Source organism: Cibotium barometz, chromosome 38 (genome assembly GCF_041138505.1).
Source record: "Cibotium barometz isolate CiBa-2024 chromosome 38, ASM4113850v1, whole genome shotgun sequence".
NCBI lineage: Eukaryota > Viridiplantae > Streptophyta > Polypodiopsida > Cyatheales > Cibotiaceae > Cibotium > Cibotium barometz.
Window position 1 is genome coordinate 27,044,484 of NC_141083.1, and position 14,754 is coordinate 27,059,237.

Sequence of the window (14,754 nt, forward strand, 5' to 3'; positions counted from 1 at the left end):
GCTTGGCCTCAGTTGGTCAAATGGTGGAATAGGGATTACAGGTTCATTTCAACGAGCATGGTTGCTTCGTTGAAGATTTTAAACATGGATGTAGAGTCATTGCTAAAGGAAAGAAAGAAGGCAGGTTGTTTAAGCTGGATGCTGGAATTCCTGAGTTAAAATCAGCCATGTTCTCTAAAAGCAGAAATGTGGTACAAGACATTGATATGTGGCATAAGAGGATTGGACATGTCAATATACAAAGGTTAAAGAACATGCAGACAAGAGGCATTGTTAGTGGGCTGCCTAGATTCAAGTATGATGGGTATATGCATGTTTGTGAAGCCTGTCAGTTTGGAAAGCAGGCAAGGTTGCGGTTTCCTAGAGAAGGAAACATGAGTAGCAGGCCGCTTGAGATAGTACACAGCGATGTATGGGGTCCTGCACAAAACCCATCTATCAAAGGCAGTTTATACTATGTGACATTCATTGCAGGATGACATGGATATACTTTCTCAGAGAGAAAAGTGAAGTGTTGGAAAAGTTTATGGATTATGGCTTTATGCATCGCGTGAGAAGGGAGATGGCTTCCCTCTATGTTAGGGTTTGCAATATACATTAGGGTTTGCTCCTGTGTGTGTGTCTTCTCCCCCTCTACCTATTTTTCAACATGGTATCAGAGCCTTGTGCTGTCTATTAGGGTTTATGAGTGAGTGAAAGAAGAGGGAGAAGAAGCTGTGAAGAAAAGTTGTGAAGATTACCATTGATGCTGTAAAGCTTGGAGCACACCGATTACTATCAGATCTAAGAGCTTGGCCTACCGGGTAAGGTCTTCTAAACATCCTTGAGCGGATTGCAGGCGATTCAGGCAAAAACAAAGCAAATTAGGGCAACTCAAAGCAAAGGAAATTTTTGGTTTTTGAAAGCTTTCCATTAAAGCTTGGAAGCGGTGATGTATGGTGAAAATTGATGTAAATCTGGCAAAAGACACATGTATCTAACAAGGAGGAATGTATTGGCAACTCCTATGCAAGCCTTTAAATTGATTTTGGAGCAATTTGGATGCATTTGAATGAGTGAAAATTTTTGGTTTTTGAGCTCTCACAAAACAGAGAAAAGGAGGTCAAAATTTGATGCATTTGGAGCATGTTTTTGGCAAAAATCAAAGCATTGATTGGTTACACACTTGCCTAGGTGTGTTGGGGACTCAATCCCATCATCAATTAGTACTACAAACACTCCCAAATCCCTCTACAGCAGGCGACGCATTGGGGACTGCAGAAACAGAGTATTTTTTACCATTTTACTGAGTGGAGGATCAAATTAAACTCCGCGGTGCTTAATTACTTCCACAATTGACTTAGAAATTGGTTGCTACACACACTTGAGAAGGAGGCTACATGACTGGATTGATCAATTATCATCAATTGAGCTGGAAATGAGCTGATTAAAAAGCCTATCCACTGGTTGCAAAGAAACAAAGTGAGTTTAATCGATCAATTACTCACTAGTCTTAAACAATTGGACTAGTTCCTCTTACGTGGAGTTAGTGGACATCATTGCTAACCTAATGAATGCCTGGTTGCTCAATTTGGACAAGGAGTGAAGAAATAAGAGCAAAATTACTACTGGTTTTTCTGGTTTTTTTGGGTTTTTCTCACAAAACAGAGAAAGGGGTTTGATAAAGTTGATATGTACACATGTCGGATGGTGTTGATATTCAACATTGAGGTTGTTTAGGTGTCAATGCAAGTTATCCATACTTGATTACACCACTACATTGCAATTTGGAGCCTTGGAAAGCACATCAAATCAGGGTATTTCGGACTGCGTGAGACAGTTCATTTTGGATGCATACAGGTTGATTTTCTACATCAAATTTGAACATTGTTGGCTACTTTGGAGTATCTGGAACACCCATTGGAGTGTGGTTGAGCTGAGGAAGGCTCGCTTATAGATTTGGTCGTGTGCGGAAGGGGTTTTGCATTGAGCAATATGTCGGATAATCCAGTACAGATTGTTGGTGAAAAGCTGGATAGGAAGAACTTCCAGGCATGGAAGTATAGGATCAAAAGTTTCTTGAAGGGAAAAGGTTTTTGGAATCTCATTACATGTGCTGAGCCAGAGCCGGAACTACAACCTACACAGCAGGAGGTTATAGCTCATAAACAATGGTCAGAAAGAGAATTCAAAGTGTTGCATTATCTATCTATATGTATTTCAGATGCTATGCTCATACACATACATGATGCTGAGAATCCCAAGGATGCATGGGATACATTGGTGAAGTTGTTTGATACAAATACGAGTGCTCGCAAGCCTCAATTGTGACAACAGATACATTGGTGAAGTTGTTTGATACAAATACGAGTGCTCGCAAGCCTCAATTGTGACAACAGATACATAATGTGAAGCGGAATAGAAGGAGCATTCATGATTATGTGCAAGAAATAAAGAAGTTTGCAGATGCATTGGCAACAATAAATGCCACCATGCCTGATGATGATTTGGTGGACATTACCTTGCGTGGTCTTGGCAAGGAGTATAAATCTTTTGATACATCTATCTCAGTGGAGTACAGGTTTACCAGACTTTGATGAGTTGGTTTCACTCTTGCTTGTTGAGGAAATCAAACTCAGTGATTCTTTTCTCGATGCATCTACTAGCCATGATGATAATGGCAGAAATCAGGCTTTCTATTCGCGCAGAGAGGTTTTAGAGGCAGGGGGAGATTCGCATCACATGGCCGTGGTGGTAATGGTCGTGGATGGCAGGACAGGTCATCACAATAGAATTTTCAGCCTTCATATGGTGCTAGAGGTGGTCGTGGATATACACCTCAGAGAGGTAGAGGTAATCCTCGTGGTAGAGGATGTTGGCAAGGCCAACAAACATCTATGCAAGATGTGAAATGCCATTACTGTAGGAAGTTTGGTCATATGGCAACAGATTGTTTCCGCAAACAGAATGATTTGAGAGGGGGTAGAGCACAACGTGGTGGACATTATGGTGGAAATTATGCACAACATGGTGGTGAAAATTATGCATCAAGCAGTAATGATGGCACTGCAAATCACTTGTTTGCCATGAAACATGTTGAAAATGCTGAAAATGATGATACTTGGTATATGGACTCTCGAGCATCAAACCATATGACTTGTCATGGTGAATGGTTTGAGCATATGAAGCCTATGGATGTGAAAGGCTATGTGGAAAAGGTGTGGAAATAGGAGATGATACTCAGCATGCCATTACACATGTTGGAAGTGTACCATTGGTTATGCACAATGGTCAAACAAAATCTGTCTGATGTATTGTACGTGCCTTCTATCACAAAAAGCTTGGCCTTAGTTGGTCAAATGGTGGAACAGGGATTACAGGTTCATTTCAACGAGCATGGTTGCTTCGTTGAGGATTTTAAACATGGATGTAGAGTCATTGCTAAAGGAAAGAAAGAAGGCAGGTTGTTTAAGCTGGATGCTGGAATTCCTAAGTTAAAATCAGCCATGTTCTCTAAAAGCAGAAATGTGGTACAAGATATTGATATGTGGCATAAGAGGATTGGACATGTCAATATACAAAGGTTAAAGAACATGCAGACAAGAGGCATTGTTAGTGAGCTGCCTAGATTCAAGTATGATGGGTATATGCATGTTTGTGAAGCCTCTCAGTTTGGAAAGCAGGCAAGGTTGCGGTTTCCTAGAGAAGGAAACATGAGTAGCAGGCCGCTTGAGATAGTACACAGCGATGTATGGGGTCCTGCACAAAACCCATCTATCAAAGGCAGTTTATACTATGTGACATTCATTGCAGGATGACATGGATATACTTTCTCAGAGAGAAAAGTGAAGTGTTGGAAAAGTTTATGGATTTCAAAGCTTTTGCAGAAAAGCAATATGGCTGTTGGATTATATGTGTGAGGACAGATGGAGGTGGTGAATACACCTCAAAAGCTTTTGAGCATTTCTTGAGGAAGCATGGTATAAGAAGGCAATTGACTTACAAGTATACACCTCAGCAAAATGGTGTGGCTGAGAGAAAGAATAGAGTCATATGTGAAGTGGCAAGGGCGATGCTTAATGAAAAGAGCATGCCAGATTATTATTGGGCAGAAGCATGTGCTACTACAGTGTATATACTGAATAAAACACCTACAGCAGCCATTCATGGAAGTACGCTAGAGATGCGACTTACAAGTTATAGGCTAGACATTGGACACCTCAAAGTTTTTGGATGCATAGCTTATGTACATGTGCCTGATGAGAGAAGGAGGAAGTTGGATCCTAAGGCAGAGAAGTGTGTATTTGTTGGATATGCACAGGATCGTAAGGCATACAAATGTTACAATCCACAAACTAGACAAGTTGTTATCTCACGAGATGTGGTGTTTGATGAGCTTGCTAGTTGGTACAAAGCAAAGGATGAGGGTGTCATTGAGTCTCTTGAAGCTGATGTGCATGTGAACTTGCCACAAGCAAGTTCTAGTTCTACTTCTATGTCTGGGTCAGCAGAGGCTGAGAGTAGTACTGTACGTCCATGGTCAGGACGTTTGAGGCATGAGAGTGTGAGCACTGGGAGTAGTGTTATGGATAAAGGAAAGAAGAAGGTTGAAGGAATTGGAATTACATGTTATGAGTCGTCCAGTTCAGAGAGTTTGGATGAGGAGCTTGGCATACCTGTTTTATGCACACCTGTTTTATGCACACCTGGATGAGGAGCTTGGCATACCTGTTTTATGCACACCTCTGGTGCTAGATAGGATAGATATGTGCCACCACATGCTAGAGTGACAGGTGTTCAGAGTGATCCGCATGCATTGCGGAGATCCCAAAGAGTCAGATATCCAGTTGTTGACAGGTTGACATACCGTGATTTTGCTATGCATTATGCATATATGACATCTGTGGTGAAGCACGTGGAATCTACATGCTATACAGAAGCTATTGGAAAGCATGTATGGGAGAAAGCAATGGATATTGAGATGGATGCATTGGTTCATAATGACACATGGGATTTGGTTACACTACCACAGGACAAAAATGTCATTGGTTTGTAAATGGGTTTACAAAGTGAGGTGCAAGTCTGATGGTTCCATTGAAAGACATAAAGCAAGATTGGTAGCTAAGGGTTATGCACAAACCCAAGGTTTGGACTATGATGAAACATTCAGTCCAGTGGCAAAGATGGGAATAGTGAGAGCAATCATTGCTATGGCTACAGCTAATGGTTGGAAAATGCATCAAATGGATGTCAAAAATGCATTTCTAAATGGTGATCTACAAGAGGAAGTGTATATGGCACAGCCAGAAGGTTATGTACACCCAAGATATTCCACTCATGTATGCAGATTGAAAAAGGCATTATATGGTTTGAAGTAAGCACCTCGTGCTTGGAGTGATAAGATGAGTAGATATCTTATCTCCCTTGGATTTCAGGTTTCTACAGCAGATTCTTCACTCTATGTGAAGAAAACAGATCATGGGATTGTTTTACTCGTCATCTATGTGGATGATTTGATTATCACAGGTGATCATGGTATAGATGTGATGCATGTCAAGAAAGCATTGAGTGGAAAATTTGACATGAAAGACCTTGGTGAGTTGAGATACTTTCTTGGAATTGAGGTGATCAAAGACCATGCAGGTACATGGTTAGTGCAACACCAATATGCATTGGATATGTTGGCAAAATATGGTATGATAGGGTGTAAGCCTATGAGTACACCTTTGGAGCAGAATGTGAAGTTGCGGGCTGATTTTGGTGAGGAATTGGATGATCCATCTATGTACAGAAAGATGGTTGGTAGTCTCATTTACATGACTATCACACGCTCGGATTTGAGTTATGCTGTGGGGCTAGTAAGCCAGTTTATGCAGAGCCCCAGAAAACCTCATTTGGATGCAGTGAGACACATCATGCGATATGTAAAGACCACTGCACATTATGATCTACTTTATGAGAGTGGTAAAGGCTTGGATATACATGGCTACACAGATGTTGATTGGGCAGGTAGCTCATATGACAGGAGGTCTACTAGTGGTTATGCCTTTACACTTAGAAGTGCTGTGGTGAGTTGGAGTAGCAAGAAGCAACCTATAGTTGCTTTATCTAGTACAGAGGCTGAATACAGAGGTGCAACCATTGCTACTTGTGAAGCTATCTCAAATTTTCTCAAGTAGCAATGCAAAAATCCATAATCCTCTTATCAATTCCCATCCATTACATAGCATGTGCCTCAACTTACATCACCAAAAGGCATACAAATTCCTTGCAATTCCAAGCATTCACCATACGTTTCCCATGGCATAATGCAAGATCAATTCCCATGAGATGTCCATATTAAGACGCCATTGCCATGTACATAAACTAAGAGGATGATTGTGCGAAGAAGATCGTCGGTGTAGCACGTTGAAGCTTGCCGATCTCCCGGCCAAGCTCTTCTCACCCCCGTACCTAGTCCAAACCAAGGCACGGGTTGAGGCCAAGTCTTCACCTCCACACCTAATCCTCCACCGTACTGCTTCACCACGACACTCACGGCACGGTGGATTCAAGCCATGCTCCCCCCCGGGCCTCTCCGCCAACACTCGGGGTACCCTCACCAACATATCTAGTTTCTAGACATTGAAGTGAGTGCAAACAATTGTGAGGTGAAGATAGCTTGAATATGAAAATGAGGCGGATCACTTACAAGGATGTGGCATGACTCATGCCCATTACAATATACTCATAAACCATTATGCATGAACTCATGCTTATCCACATAGCTCCAAATGTCTGCCATTCATCCAAAGATCCAACATCAATCAATAAGCACAAGTGAGGTAATACCATATACCAATGATATCAATATCCAATTGGTATCACTCCCATAAGCATTGCTTATGAGTAATTGGCATCAAATGGCATTCAAGGGCATGAACTTGCGTTTGAATGTAGCATTACCAATTGATTCCAATCACACATCAATTTGAGTGAAAATATGTACAAGACATCCTCTGATGTGTGGAGATTTTGATTAGAAGGCTAGTGTAAAAGCAAAGGTGGTGTCAGAGTTGAAGCACGTTTGATGACAAGGGCTTGCATCCATGTGAGGCAAAGGCACACTGTGAGAGGTGGTCGGTGTCAAAGGCTCATTTTGGTGCTTGCAGAGGCACTCCGAGGTGGTAGTGGGTAGTAGTGGAAGATGAAGTGATGATTATGGAGATGATGATGCAAACCTTGGTGACAAGGGTGCTGGGGTAACTTAATGCTAATGAAGAGCAAAGAGGGTTGTTGTCTTGAGTGCTGCAAGCTCTTGTGATAAGGGTGCTACAATACCTAAGGGGTGGTGAGAGAAGTAGAGAGGGCTACCGTCCTGATGATGTGAGATGGTGAGAAGAGAGGGGTGTTGTCCCGAGGTAAACTATAGCAGAAAAAAGATGACGTGTTGAGCAAAGAGTGGGATGTTGTCCCAAGATGTGTATTGATGATAAAATGTAGGAGAGAGTGGGCTGTTGTCCCAAAGAGTGAACTGAAGATAAAACACTGATGTGCTGAAGTGTAGTAGAGAGGGCTGTTGTCCCATGAGCTGATGTAAAACAATGGTATGCTCTATGTAGCATAGAGGACTGTTGTCCTGTGAATTGATATGAAATGATGGTATGATCTGTGTAGCAGAGAGGGCTACTATCCCATGAGATGATGTGAAACGCTGATGTGCGGGAGCTGACAGCCAATGATGATGAAGCAGATGATATGCAAATGCCAATAGTCCCACCGCGCAATGGATTCGGGGTGCTAGCAGCGGAAGTAGCACTTCTTGCGCGAGACAGGGTCCCACACTCGGGGCCTCGTGTTGGAATTAGGGTTGCAGGAATGCACACACAACTTCAAGAAGATGAGGAAGCTTGAGCACAACACTGTAGTGTATTATGAGTGCCAAAAATGAAAGATAACCAGCCCTAGAAGATAATGGGCGTATATACAATGCACGGGGGAAAAAACCTCCTAGTGAGGGAAAAAGTGCCCCGGCGGTCCTAAGTGTGTTCACACACATCACTACTATAATATGGTAACAAATCCCCCCTGGAGTGATGCGGTGAACAAGAGCTAGCACTCATGTATAGGGAAGTGTCTAGCTATGTGGACGAATCCACAAAAGGGAGTAAGCCCAAAGCTTTGCGAAAAGCTTCGAACTTCTCACGAGGCAGAGCCTTTGTGAAAAGGTCTGCAAGGTTATCCTGTGTTGGCACATAAGCCAAACTGATCTCTCCTGCAGAGAGTCTCTCCCTGACATAATGGTAGTGCACCTCAATGTGCTTCGTACGAGCATGGAACACTGGGTTCCGCGCAACTGCCAATGCGCTCTGACTGTCAGTGAAGATGGTGGTGGCAGATGGCTGCCCAACACCCAAATCAGCCATAAGGCGTCTGAGCCACACACACTCAACCGTAGCTGTGAAAGCTGCCCTGTACTCAGCTTCACAACTAGAAGTGACCACAGTAGGCTGCTTCTTGCTCAACCATGATATGCATGAGCTTCCAAGCATGAAGCAAAAACCACTCGTGGACACGCGTGTGTCATAACAACCAGCCCAGTCAGAATCTGAAAAAGCATGTAAATCTGGCGGCAATGATCCCCCCTTGGGATAAAACAACCCAAGATGCCGAGTACCACTCAAATAGCGAAAGATACGCTTCACTGCCTGCCAATGCTTAATGCCTGGGCTATGCATAAATCTGCTCACCTGTGAGACTGCAAACTGAATGTCTGGCCTCGTAATGCATACATAAATGAGGCAACCAACAGCTGTCTGATAGAGTGTGACATCAAAGTGATCTCCAGCATCATGAAGACTCAACTTCAAACCTGTCTCCATTGGAGTAGCAATAGGCTTGCAGTCTTCAAGGCCAAATCTCCGCAACAATGTTTCAATATACTTTGTCTCACACAAAGCAATACCTCCATCACACTGCTTAAATTGTATCCCCAAATAATGATGCAAATGCCCCAAATCTGACATCTCAAAAGAGGCATTCAAATCAGCCTTAAAATCAGCAATATGACTCTCATTTGGTCCTGTGAGCAGCATGTCATCGACATAGAGAGCAATGATTAGATGTACACCATCCACACGTTTAACATACAAAGTGCTTTCTGTTGGACTATTCTGAAACCCATGTGCAGTCAAATATGCATGTATTTTTTCATACCAAGCTCGTGGAGCTTGCTTTAAACCATATAAAGCCTTTTTTAACCTGCACACTTTGTTTTCCTGCCCTCTTTGAACAAAACCACGAGGCTGCGATACATACACCTCCTCATGCAAATCTCCATTTAAGAACGCAGTCTTTATGTCCAGCTGATGTACATTCCAACCATTATGAGCTGCTAATGCACAGATGCTACGAACAGTGGTCATACGACATGTGGGAGCAAAAGTCTCATCAAAATCAATGCCCTTCTCTTGAGCATAACCTTTTGCAACAAGCCTAGCCTTATGGCGATCCACTGTGCCATCAGGCTTACGCTTCAATTTGTATACCCACTTAGTGCCAATGGCCTTCTTGCCAGGGGGCAAGTCACATAAAGACCATGTACCATTCTTCATAATAGCATCGTATTCTGCTTGCATAGCAGCCATCCAATTTTCTGAACTTTGTGCCTCATCAAATGAAACAGGCTCACTTTCATCGCACATACTAGAAACAGCCAATGCATAACAATCTGACGCATAAGAGGCACCATGAGAGCCAGAACGAGTGCGACTAGACAAAGGGGCATCCAACTTGCTGTCACGCAAAGTCTGCACCAGCCATCTAGGCATATTCCTAGAGCCCTCAATCTCTTGTCTCTCATCCTCAAGTGCATCATGCACATCTGCATCAGATATAGGCTGATCTGTGCCATCATTTAAAACCTGCATAGGCTGAAAAACTGCCTCATGAGGTATTGCACTTGACTGTGCACCACTGAAAAGAGGCAACAATGTATCATAGACATCACGTGAGCTGATATCTGTCTCCTTAGTACATGAAACCAAGGGCTGAACTGCATCTTCCACAAATACAACATCACGGCTAACCAAAATGCGCTTTGTCTGTGGATGATACAAACGATAGCCTTTGCTCTCAGCACTATATCCAACAAAAATACATTTGACAGCTTTGTCATCCAATTTTCTGCGATGTTGCACAGGCACTAATGCATATGCCAGGCAACCAAAAACACGTAAATGGCCAACAGATGGCTTGCGGCCATGCCAAGCCTCATATGGAGTGACAACCTGTAATGCTTTGGTGGGACACCTGTTTAGTACATAAGTGGCACACATGACAGCCTCAAGCCAAAAACCATGTGGTAGACTTTGACTCTTAACCATACATCTTGCCATTTCCATGAGAGACCTGTTTTTTCTCTCAGCCACACCATTTTGCTGTGGTGTATACGGCACTGTACATTGGTGTTTTATCCCACGCTCAGCCAGAAATGCATTAAATTCTGAAGACATATACTCCTCCCCTCGATCTGAACGGAGGGTGCCCATCTTACTTTCTGACACATTTTCAGCCATAACCAAAAACTGTTTGAAGCACAAAAACACTTCGGACTTTGCCTTCAAAGGATATACCCATGCATGCCTGGTAAAATCATCAATGAAAGTCACGAAGTAAAGGTAGTTTCCAAATGATGGAGTTTGCATGGGACCACAAACATCACTGTGAACAAGATGCAATCTGCGTTCAGCTCTCACTGATCCATCTTTGGGAAAGGAAGCACGCTGCATTTTACCCAATATGCAACCCTCACAAACATGCTTGACAGGTGCCTCAAGCTTAGGCAAAGAAGACACCATTTCAGATTTCTGCAGGCGCAGCAAACTTGCAAAATTCAGATGACCAAAACGTGCATGCCACAGTTTTGCATCTGAAATAGCCTGCGTATCCATAATAGCACATGCTGAATCCTCTACACATTTGCCATCCATATTGAGCTTATACAGCCCTCGACATAGTGAACCAGATGCTACAATGTTGTCACCACAAGAGAGATCATGAACAGTACATCTGTCATCCACAAATTTTACAACCAAACCTGTTTTGGCAAATGCGGAGACTGACAGCAGATTCTTTTTGATCCCTGGCACATACAATGCATCAAAAAGTGTAAAGGTGTTGCCATTTGCAACATTCAGCACAATCTGTCCAACTCCTTCAACGGGATAAGAGGAGTTATTGGCACAAGTGACAGTATTCCCTGTGGGAGCAGACTCAAGGAAAGTGAATAAACTGCGCTGCGAGGTGATATGCTTAGTGGCACCACTGTCAAAGTACCATACATCTTAATCTACTGCAGACATACATGTGTCATGCAAAGATGGGTCATAACTGCACTGCGCATTGAATGCCCATTCTGTATCTAGCACAACATTAGCAGATTCATTGTTAGAAGGAGAGGCATCTGCAACAGCCATACCAGCCTCTTTCTTCTTAGCCTCTTTCGCAGCCAGCTTAGGACACGCTTTGATGACATGATCATTTCCCTTACAGTACTTGCAAAATGTCTTCTGTTTGTCACCCTTCTTCTCATCTTTGTCTTCCTTCTTTGGTTGCGCAGCATTTGCAGATTTCTGCTTACTAGAAGAAAAGCCAGCTTTACCTTTCCCGCTTCTCTGACTAGCAACGAAAGCTTGATCTGCGACACGCATAATATTCCTGTTTTGCCTTGACTGGTCTTCTTGCAGCAAAACAGAAACTAACTCCTCAAATGATAAGGCATTGGGATTGCCTTTCATCATCAAGCGAAGAGTGGAAGCAAAACCCTGATAAGAATCTGGTAGACCATTCAAAACAGTCTGCACAAGTGAACTGTCTGACAGGATTTCATCTGCAGAAATGAGCTGCTCTTTGAAATCCTTAATCTTTGTCAAAAAGCTATCCATAGAATCACCTTCGTTCATATGCTCACTCTCCAACTGTTTTCGGAGATAAGCAACACGAGCCTCATTTCTTGCCTGATACAATGTGGCAAGTACATCCCAAGCATCCTTAGAAGTCCTGCAGGAGCGAATATGTGGGATAATGGTACGTTTGACAGACAGCGCAATCAAGGCATGAGCCTGCGCATCTCTACCATCCCAACGAATCTGCTCTGCTGAAAGTGGTGGTTCTCGAACAGCTGCTACAGCACTTGTGCCTGCACCATCATCAACAGTACCTGTTTCTGATGTGTTTGCAGCATTCCCAGCCACAATAGGACGTGCATCAATACCCTGCACAATGTTCCATAACCCCTTTGCTACCAATACATGTCGCATCATATATGCCCACAATGGATAGTTGGTGCCATCCAACTTATCCTCAGCAGCCAACATGCGGAATACATCATTGTTGTCAGCCATGGCCAATGACTGTATTACTAGATGTAAATGCTGTCTGTAAGAGGTAAACCTGTATAAAATCGACCTGTGCTATGTAGCACAGCCCAAAACAGACGAATGGGCACCTGTCCTGCAGATTTTAATCTTGACAGAAAATCTGCACAGTAGGACGATTTTGCCTGCGCAGTACTTGGAATGCAAAAACGGAGGGCGAAATGACTTGATCAAAATTCTGAAAAAAACGGAGGGCGAAATGACTTCAGATCAAAACGAGGTTTCACGGCATATACTAACCTGCAGACGCTCGTGAAACCTCGTTGCAATCGGAGGAGATGAAGCGGCAGGTGCCGGTGATGCTGCCCGGGAGGAGGAAGCCTGCTCTGATACCAATTGTTGGAATTAGGGTTGCAGGAATGCACACACAACTTCAAGAAGATGAGGAAGCTTGAGCACAACACTGTAGTGTATTATGAGTGCCAAAAATGAAAGATAACCAGCCCTAGAAGATAATGGGCGTATATACAATGCACGGGGGAAAAAACCTCCTAGTGAGGGAAAAAGTGCCCCGGCGGTCCTAAGTGTGTTCACACACATCACTACTATAATATGGTAACACCTCGTCCATGGATATCAAAACAAAAGACTAATCCGTCGGTTTTTCCAAAACCGAACCCGGAAAAACTTCCCTTACCCGGAAAGCACGGGCGATTCCACCAGGATAACTTTTACTCTAACGTAGTCAAGACCATTACTAATCAAGCTGATCCGACAGCACCTATAAAGATACTCGGTCTGATCAAGGAAGAAACTTGCACTTGGATCATTGGAATCAATGCTTTTTTCCCCATCAAGAGACACAGCCGTTGATTCGTATCCATAGAACAATTACTATCCGGATTTACTTTATCTATCGTAATAACAGAAATTGAGTCTCGATTTATGGATCCATCAGTCTAGCCTAACCCCATCCAGTCCCATGGGTTAGCCAGCCACCCAACCATTGTAGTGATGGGATCCAATTAGGAATTTGGTTAGGTTTTGTCCCGAGTACCAGGGAAAAGAGTTCCCAGGCCCCCTAGCCGGAAGTTCATGCAAAAATAAAACTAGTCACACCACTTACACACCCAATATGAAATTGCCTTTTTCACAGATTCAACCAGTTTTAAAACAATCCTTTAATGAAACTATAGTGTCACTGATCACAATCTTCCAAATTATCCGGTTGATTCTTAATTTCCCATCATTCCTTCATCAAAGTATCTATGGCATCATTGGCAACCAGAACGCTCACCACCTGTCCACTTAGGGGCCTTTTCAATAGTTCCTAGCCCATAATACTCGGCAATATAGTTCCTAGCCCATAATACTCGGCAATATAATCACTTATAAAAATCAAGATGGACTCTCGTTGAAGATCAACAAGATTAACCAACAGATCCATATAAAGAGCCATGGACTCATCCATTGAAGACCACCAAGGTCAATCAACCAGATCCATGCCCGGTTTCAGAAAACAACTCTTACTCCTTGTTCCAATATCTTCCTCGACGCACGTGTGGGTATCCTGGGTGACCCAGAGCCCGAGCACCGTATGGTCAACACCCTCTAGGATCCTTCGCAGGTGACCTAGCGCTTCACTCATAGGCCGCTTCCTTGGTCCCTCATCCACCGTACCGGAAGCTCACCATTTTAATCGAACCGAGGCTGGTCAAGACCTCGGCCGACTTTGCTACGCGAGATGTCCTCCATTGACTCTCTATCAGCAGTTGCAACCCACGACCTTAATCAATCACAAGATGGTCAAAATGCTTCCCCAGCATTCTTGACATAAAACAACCATTTACAAATACAGTTTCTATATTAACTCTCATTTTTTCACATTATCCCTCATCAATCCACATTACTTATTCCACATTCCATTTATATGTGTACTCATCCAATCACATCATTTTCCATCTCATCACTTCAGATTCCTTCACATCACATATCATATATTCACATCCATACATATATCCACATCCACATCCACATTCACATCCATACATCCACATCTACATCCATGCATCCATTTTCACATCCACATATATACATCCACATCCACACCTACATCCATACATCCACATCTATATACATACATTCACATCCACATTCATACATCCACATCTACATGCACATTCACATCCATACATCCACATCTATATGCATACATTCACATCTACGTGCATACATCCACATCTACATTCATACATCCACATCTACATGCACATTCATACATCCTCATTCCTACATCCACATCTACATGCACATTCACATCCATACATCCACATCTATATGCATACATCCACATCTACATGTATACATCCACATCCATATCTACATCCATTCATCGACATCCACATTCACATCCACACAT